The sequence below is a fragment of the Saimiri boliviensis genome, chromosome X (assembly GCF_048565385.1).
Source record: "Saimiri boliviensis isolate mSaiBol1 chromosome X, mSaiBol1.pri, whole genome shotgun sequence".
Lineage (NCBI taxonomy): Eukaryota > Metazoa > Chordata > Mammalia > Primates > Cebidae > Saimiri > Saimiri boliviensis.
In genome coordinates this window covers 110,342,248-110,351,490 of record NC_133470.1, presented here as the reverse complement: position 1 = coordinate 110,351,490, position 9,243 = coordinate 110,342,248, and the positions used below count along the sequence as shown (strand labels likewise).

The following is a 9,243-nucleotide window of genomic DNA, read 5'->3' as shown; positions in this document are numbered from 1 at the left end:
AAATGTTCTCCCATTCTGTAGGTTACCTGTTTACTCTGATGATAGTTCCTTTTGCTCTGCAGAAGCTCTTTAGTTTAATTAGATCCCATTTTTCAATTTTGGATTTTGTTACCTTTGCTTTTGGTGTTTTAGTCATGAAGTCTTTGTCCATGCCTATGTCTTGAATGATTTTAGGTCTTATGTTTAAGTCTTTAATCTATCATGAATTAATTTTTGTATAAGGTGTAAGGAAGGGGTCCAGTTTCAGTTTTCTGCACACTGCTAGCCAGTTTTCCCAACACCATTTATTAAACAGGGAATCCTTTCCCCATTGCTTGTTTTTGTCAGGTTTGTCAAAGATCGGATGGTTATAGATGTGTGGCTTTACTTCCGAGGCCTCTGTTCTGTTCCATTGATCTATATCTCTGTTTTGGTACCAGCACCATGGTGTTTTGATTACTGTAGGCTTGTAGTATAGTTTGAAGTAAGTTAGCATGATGCCTCCAGCTTTGTTCTTTTTGCTAAGGATTGTCTTGGCTATGCAGGCTCTTTTTTGGTTTCATATAAACTATCTGGCTTTTCTATCTCTTATTGAAAGTTAGGTATTGAATTCAACTATTATTATGCTGTTGTTTATTTCTCACTTCAATTCTATAAAAGATTACTTCATGCACTTGAAACTCTGATCTTTGGTGCATAAATATTTATAATTCCTATATCTTGGTTAATTGACCTTTTTAGCATTATGTTATGTCCTTTTCTGTTTCTTGTAACTGTTTTGGATTAGTCTATTTGTCTACTATTTGTATAGCCATTCCTGATTTTTCTTGTTTATTATTTTTATGGAACATCTTTTTTTCTTATTTCATGTCCAGCCTATGTGTCCTTAAATCTAAAGTAAGTCTCTTGATCACATCATATAGTTGGATCTTGTTTTTTAATCCATTCAGCCAATCTGTCTTTTGATTAGGGAATTTAATTATTTACTTGTGAAGTATTTCTCAATAAGAAGGACTTACTGTTATAATTTTGTTAATTGTCTTCTGTATATTTGTAGCCATTTTGTTTCTCCTATCCAATATTATTGACTTCTTTTGTGTCTGTAAAAGTTTTTTATTTATGTGATTTGATTCTCTGCTCATTTTCTTCTGTACTTATTTTATAAATAATTACATCATGGTTACTATAAAATGGCATAAGGAATCTTAAAATTATAGCATTCTATTTTAATTTGGCAAGAATTCAACTTCAATTCAATACAAAAATTCTACTCCTTTACAACCTCGATGTTACCCTCAGTTTATGTTGTTTTTGTCATAACTTATATCTTTATATATTGTACAGTCATTGACATAGATTTATCATTATTTTTTGCCTTTGGCATTTACATTCTATGCACCAAAATTACAATAGTGTGTTTTAATATATTTATCCACCTATTTCCCTTTACTGGTGGTAAACAGTTTTTGAAAAACTTTATGTTAATTCTATTGTTCTTTCATTTCAACTTGAAAGACACCTTTTAGTGTGTGTGTGTGTGTGATTGTGTGTGTGTGTGTGTGTGTGTGTAGAACAGGCCTAGTGGTGATGTACTCCCTTAGCTTTTGCTTATCTAACAATGTCTTAATTTCTCATTTCTGGGATAGTTTGGTCAGATACAAAATTCTTTGTTGAGGATTTTATTTTTTATTCAACACTTTGAAAATATTATCACCCTTCTGGGCTGCAATATTTCTCCTGAGAAATCCACTGATAATGTAACAGAAGCTCCCTTATACGTGTTAAATCACTTTTCACTTGCTGCTTGTGCAGTTATTTCTTTATCTTTGATTTTAGATATGCTAATTATAATATGTTTTCCTATGGTTCTCTCTTGATTTATTTTAGCTGAGTTTCTTGAATCTGTATGTTCATTTCTTTCCTCACTTTTAATGAGTTCTTGGATATTTTTAAAAAACATGTCCTCTCTGTTTCTTTATTTTTCCTTTGGTGTTCTCATATTACATCTGTTACATGTTTTTTTTTTTTTTAATTGTTCCTTTTGTTACAGTGTATTTTAATCTTAATCTCTATCATTTCCTTTTAAATATCCCTTAAAATTTTCATCTCTCTGCTTACATATCCATTTGATCTTATGTGTTGTCTACCTTTTTCATTAAAGCTTTTACCATGTTAACGGTAAATTATTATAAGTTTCTTGGTTGAACCTTTCAACATTCTCAACATTACTAATTATCTCAGTATACTTGGACTGCTATAACAAAATACCATAAACTGATACCTTCTAAACTACAGGCATATATTTCTTACAGTTCTAGGGGCTTAGAAGTCCATGATCAAGGTACTGGTAGATGTAGTGACTGATGAAGGCCCCCTTCCTGGTCTTATACATGACCTTCTTCTTGGCTCAACCTCATATAATGAAAGAGGTAGAGTAGATGGTCTCTCTGAAACCTCATGTAAGGGCACTAATCCTATTCATGAGGGCTTATTCAGGTAATAACACTGCCATATCTGACTCCGGTCTTGATGGCTTTTTCCATTTTTTCAAACTGTTTTTTGTTTGTTTGTTTTTACATTTTAGTATGCTTTGTAATTTTTTGTTAAAATGTGGTTCATGGTGGATTGAGTAAAAATGAACTACTGGCCAGTCATGGTGTCTGATGCCTATAATCCCAGCACTTTGGGATGTCAAGGCAGGAGAATTACTTGAACCTAGGAGTATGAAAGCAGCCTGGGCAATGTTGTGGTAACCTGTTTCTACTAAAAATAAAATAATAAAATGAATAATAATAAAATGAACTTCTGTAAATAAGCTTGTTGTAAAATAGTAGTAAGGAGTGAGGGCAAAGGAAGCATTCTGGAGTCCTATGATTAAATTTCAGTTTGGGGGTGAACTTTGACTATAAAATTTACCAGTTCTTTTTAGCCTTAGGTGGAGTAGAATGGCTAGAAGGGCTTTGAGTTGGGAATTACATTTCCCCCAGGTTGGTTAGGTTCTGATAAACCTCTAGTGTTTTAAGCTCTTTTAAAATAGCTCATCCTGAGGCAAACGTTTTTAAGAATAACAGAATATTCTGGTATATTTCCAAATCATTCATTTTCTCCTCCCATTGAAAGAAGCACATGGAAGTTTTTTTCTGATATTTATTGTAATGACCTGGTAAAGCTCACAAAAATTTGGAGCTCTACCTTAGAATGGGCTCTCTTAGAGGTTTTAACAATCAGACTTTCCCATACTGGGCCTCCATTACTTATTCAATTACAGTTCAGAATTACCTATCTGGTTCTCACAGAGGTTTCTGCTCTGTATATCATCATTCTTCATATATACCCATATATCTGTCCAATGTTGGAAATAGTGGTTTGCCATGTGATCTCACTTCTCTTATGTGCCTAAAAATTGTTTTGTTTTGTTTTTAGTGTGGTCAGCTTTGGTCTTGTTAGAATAAAGTGGCAACTTTGAATCATTTTATATACTGGATCAGAAGCTGGAAGACTCCCATATGATTCTTATTTACAAAGTCTTATTCTAGGCAAAAATTCTCATCTTACTTATTGTGATGGTTAATACTGAGTGTGAACTTAAGTGGATTAATGGGTACAACATATTAATCCTGGGTGTGTCTGTGAGGATGATGCCAAAGGAGATTAACATTTAAGTCAGTGGTCTGGGAAAGGCAGACTCATCCTTAATTGGATGGGAACTATCTAATTAGCAGCTAGCAAATATAAAACAGGCAGAAAAACATGAAAAGGAGAGATTGTCCTAGCCTCCTACCCTACATCTTTCTCCCATGTTGGATGCTTCGTGCCCTGAAAAAATGGACTGCAAGTTCTTCAGTTTTGGGACTCGGACTGGCTTTCCTTGCTCCTCAGCTTGCAGACTGTCTATGGTGGGACCTTGTCACCATGTAATTTAATATTTAATAAACTCCCCTTTATATATGTGTGTGTATATATATATATATATGTATATATGTATATATGTATCATATATATATATTTATATATCTATCTCATATATATATCTTCCCTTTATATATATGGTATATATATCCTATATATATCATATATATGTGTGTGTGTGTGTACATATAGATAGATAGATAGATAGATAGATAGATATGTATCCTATTAGCTCTTTTCCTCTGGAGAACGCTGACTAATACAGATTTTGGTAGGAGGAGTGATTCTAAAGGAACAGAATATTAAAGATGCAGTTCTTTCATTGGTTTTGGGGTTTCTGGAGTTGGCTGCTTAATAGGATTATACCCCAAAATGCTAAGGAATCTACTTCTAATAGTATGGATAACACTGATAGTCCTTGGCATGAACTATTTAGAAAGATATGCAAAATAAATGCATTTGACACTCCTGATTCACTGCTTGTGAGAGCAAGGAGTTTAGGGACTCTGTACATAATACCTTTCACCACATGTGGAAAACCAAGAAACATAATGAAGGTTGATGGTTGCCCCAAAGTTCAGTGAACAAAATGATGAAAGAAAATGAAGTCAGGAATTCTGTCTCCCAGCTTCAGAAGCACATACTGCACCTCAAATCTGCTGACTACCGTGAATGAGAGTCTTATATCCTATAGAGAAATGGATGAAATTGTGGAATAACAAACACAAGCTCTTATCATGCCAGTGGCTGACCTGCAATGAAAGATGCATGCACAGCCTCACTAGGTGTCTATTGTTAAAGTGAGGGTATTGATTAAGAAAGAATGGGACCCCTGCAACTTGGAATGGGGATATGTGTGGGAGGACCCTGATAAAGCTGCAGACACTGAGTTAGTAAACTCTGAAGAACCTTTTTCCCTAGAAGAAAAAAATTCCCATCCCCAATAGTGGCAGCATCCCCTCCCCAACCCAAGCTGCCATCAACCTTTCCATCTTTGCCTGAAGAGATAAACCCTGCACTGCTTGAGATAACAGTGATGGCCTCCCTTGGGGCAGTTGCCAGGCAAGATAATGCTGATTCTCCTCAGGAGCCACCCCCAGCAGCCCTGTTTGCTTCTAGTCCTACAACTAGGCTAAAGTCCCAATGGACCATTAGAAGTGAGATTGACAGTGTCACCCATGAAGTGTGCTACACTCAAAAGGAACTGCTGGAATTTTCTAATTTATACAAGCAGAAATCTGGAGAACAGGCATGGGAATAGATATTAAGGATGTGGGATAATGATGGAAGGAACATAGAGTTGGATAATGCTGAGTTTATGGATTTGGGCTCACTAAGTAGGGACTCTGTTTTTAATGGTGCAGTTCTGGGAGGTAAAAAAGATTCTAATACCCTTGACCAAAGCTTTGTGAAATAGATATGTGAGGGCAGCACCAGCAACTTTGAAGATCCTTGTAATTGCCCTTCTCTTTATATCAGATACAACTGTGGGAACTGCAATCATTCAACTACAAAATTTAAATACAGTGGGAATAATTATTTCCTGAGGTGACAGTGCTCAGCAGTCAAAGGCATTGTAGGCATAGCTATGATAATGAACAGTAGAGGCAAAGTGGCTACCAGAATAATCTGATATGACACTGACACCTGAAGCAGATCCATTGGTGCTTCAGGTGTCAGTGTCAGACAAGAATGCTGTTTGGAGCCTTTGGCAGGCCCCCACAGGTGAATTACCACAGATGCCTCTAGGATTTTAGAGGAAGGCCCTGCCGTCTTCTGCACATAACTACTCTCTTTCATGAGACAGCTCTTGGCCAGGTACTGGGCTTTGGTGGAAACTCAATGTTTGACTATATGTCATTAAGTTACCATGCAACCTGAACTACCTATCATGAACTGGGTTCTTTCTGACCCATCTAACCATAAAGTGGATCATGCATAGCAGCATTCCATCATCAAATGGAAGTGGTATACCCGTAATCAGGCCTGAGCATATCCTGAAGGCACAAGTAAGTTATATGAAGAAGTGTCTCAAAAGCCGATGGTCTCCACTCCTGCCACCCTGACTTGTCTTTACCAGCCTGCACCGATGGCCTCATGGGGAGTTCCCTATAATCGCTTGACAGCAAGAGAAGACTAGGGACGGGTTTACAGGTGGTTTTGCACAATAAATGCAAGCACCACTCAAAAGTGGAAAATTGGTGACAAAGAAACTTGGAGAAGAGATATGCGGATGGACCTCTCTGTGTGTTCAAAAACCATGAAGATATTTGTATCCTGTGCTTGCTTCGGCAGCACATATACTAAAATTGGAACGATACAGAGATTAGCATGGTCCCTGCACAAAGATGACATGCAAATTTGTGAAGTGTTCCATATTAAAAAAAAAAACATAAAAAAATAAAAACAAAAGAAGATATTTGTATCCCATATGAGTGCTCACCAACAGGTGACCTCAGCAGAAGAGGATTTTAATAATCAAGTGGACAGGATGACTGATTCTGTGGGTAGTACTCATCCTCTTTCCCCAGTCATCCCTGTTATCGCCCAATGGGCTCATGAAGAAAGTGTCCATGGTGACAGGGATGGAGGTTACTCATGGGTTCAGCAATATGGACTTCCACTCACTAAGGCTGATTTGGTTACAGCCACTGCAGAGTGCCCAATTTTCCAGCAGCAGAGACTAATGCTGAGCCCTCGATATGGCAACATTCCTTGGGGTAATCAGCCAGCTAACTGATGCCAGGTTGATTATATTGAAACTCTTCTGTCATGGAAAGGGAAGAGGTTTGTCATCCCTGGAATAAACACTTACTAAATATGGGTTTGTGTATCCTGCATGTAATGGTTCTGCCAAGACTACCATCTGTGGACTCACGGAATGCCTTATCCACCATCATGGTGTTCCACACAACATTGTCTTTGACCAAGTCACTAACTTTATAGCTAAAGAAGTGTGGCAGTAGGCCCGTGCTCATAGAATTCACTAGTCTTACCGTATTCCCCATCATCCTGAAGTAGCTGTATGAATAGAACAGTAAAATGGCCTTTTGAAGTCACAATTACAATGCCAATTAGGCAACAATACTTTGCAGAGCTGGTGCAAAGTTCTCCAGAAGGCCATGTATGATCTGAATCAGCATCCAACATATGGTACTGTTTTTCCATAGCTAGGATTCACAGGTCCAGGATTTAAGAAATGGAAGTGGAAGTGGCACCTCTCACCATAACCCCTAGTGAACCACTGGCAAAATTTTTTGCTTCCTGTTCCTGTGACATTACATTCTGCTGTCCTACAGGTCTTAGTTCCAGAGGGAGGAACTCTGCCACCAAGAGAAACAACAAAGCTAAGAAGGGAATTACAGTGTTGGCTGGAGTGATTGACCTAGACTACAAGATGAAATCAGCCTACTACTTCACAACAGAGGTAAGGAAATGTATGCATGGAATACAGGAGATCTATTAGGGCATCTCTGAGTATTACCATGCCCTGTGATTAAGGTTAATGGGAAACTACAACAGCCCAATCCAGGCAGGACCACAAATGGCTCAGATCCTTCAGGAATGAAGATTTGGGTCACTCAGTTCAGAATAAAAGCACAACCTGCTGAGGTGTTTGCTGAATGCAAAGGGAATTCAGAATGGGTAATAGAAGAAGGTAGTCATCAATACCAGCTAAAATGACCATGTGACCAGCTGCAGAAAAGGGGATTGTAATTGTCATGAGTATTTCCTCCTTTTGTTAAAAGCATGTTTGTGCATCTATCCACTTATACCAAGAAAATATCTTCATTTTAATTACTCTTTCCTTTATTATGTGACACAAAATTTATTGACTTCATATCAACAGTTAAGTATTGTTAACCATCTAATCAGCTGTTAGCAAATATAAAGCAGGCAGAAAAATGTGAAAATGAGAGACTGGCATAGTCTCTCAACCTACATTTTTCTGCTGTGCTGAGTGCTTCCTGCCCTGGAACATTGAACTCCAAGTTATTTAGTTTTGGGACTTAGTCTGGCTCTCCTCTCTCCTCAGCTTGCAGAAAACCTACTGTGAGACCTTGTGATCATGTATGTTAACACTTAATAAACTCATATATATATATATATATATATATACATGTATGTATATACACACATACACACACACATATATATACATATATATATATATATATATATGTATATATATGTGTGTGTGTGTATATATATATATATATTCTATTAGTTCTGTCCCTCTAGAGAACCCGGACTAATATGCTCATATTGTTAACAGTTATTTTAATGTCTGTGTCTGGTAATCTTAACATCTTTAGCTTCTTTACATCTATGTCTGTCATATAGTTTTTTATTGGTATTGGTTGCCTGGTATTATATCTCAGTATGTATGTTCCTTTTATTACATGTCAGACATTGTATATGAAATACTGTAGAGATAGTTGAAGATTTAGAATTCTAGTCTTCACTCAAAGAGGATTTATGTTAGCTTCTTTCTTCCACTTAGAATATGGGCATGTCACAGCTATACATTAAGTGATTGATCTGATTAACAACTGGCTTTAATTTATTGAAAGGTCTTTTCCGTACCTAGTTCTTCCTTTAGAGTGTAGCCCTCAAAAGTATACAATGAAAGCCTGGGGTGGTTGAAAGAGACTCTTCTTTTGGCTGGGCCTTGAATTCCAGTAGTCTTTCGCAGCTTTATGAAACTGATAAAAATTATGACGGGTTTTCAGCCTATAGAAATCAGATAATGATTGATTAATGCACTGAGAAGAAAAGAAAAGTGAAATGCCTTGCATATCATTCAAATTTTCCCTTTGTTTCTGAATATTGGATTTTCATATTCTTGATGCTTTAGTAGCTCATTCATATCTTAAAAATATATTAAAATATTTTTGTACAGCTTTTCTAATTGTTTTCTGCAGAGTGTTTTTTTTCTAAATCAAACTGAGTTATCACTACTGAAAATCAAATTCTCCTTTGTGTATTTTGATATGCCGTTTCTTACTTAATGTTTTATCACTGAATCCTTTAACTATATTTATCTTCTTCCTTTGTTGGGGGAGTTATTTGTTTGTACTGTGACTTAGGGTGGGAAAAAATGTATTCTCTGGGTACTTCGTGAAATATTTTGCACTTTAAAAGCCTTAATTATGATGATATTTTAAAATGGTAACAGATTTTTATATATATTTTAGCATTTCACCTTGGTTCAGCTATATTTCCCATTTACTCAATCAAACATTAATTTAGATGCTGCTGTGAAATTGTTTTGCTGATGTAAAGTCCCTAATCAGTTGACTTTAAGTAGATTGCTCTGGATAATCTAGGTGGATCTGATTAATTCTATTGGAA

At 36.4% G+C, this 9,243-nt stretch overlaps 1 non-coding gene across 1 annotated transcript; it reads left to right on the top strand.

The window, feature by feature from the left end:
- The first annotated feature begins 6,167 nt into the window (after window positions 1-6,167).
- LOC120362014 (U6 spliceosomal RNA) lies at window positions 6,168-6,271 on the top strand. The gene has a single exon (XR_005578020.1). It is a non-coding gene; the product is annotated as a U6 spliceosomal RNA (small nuclear RNA).
- Window positions 6,272-9,243: the final 2,972 nt, after the last annotated feature.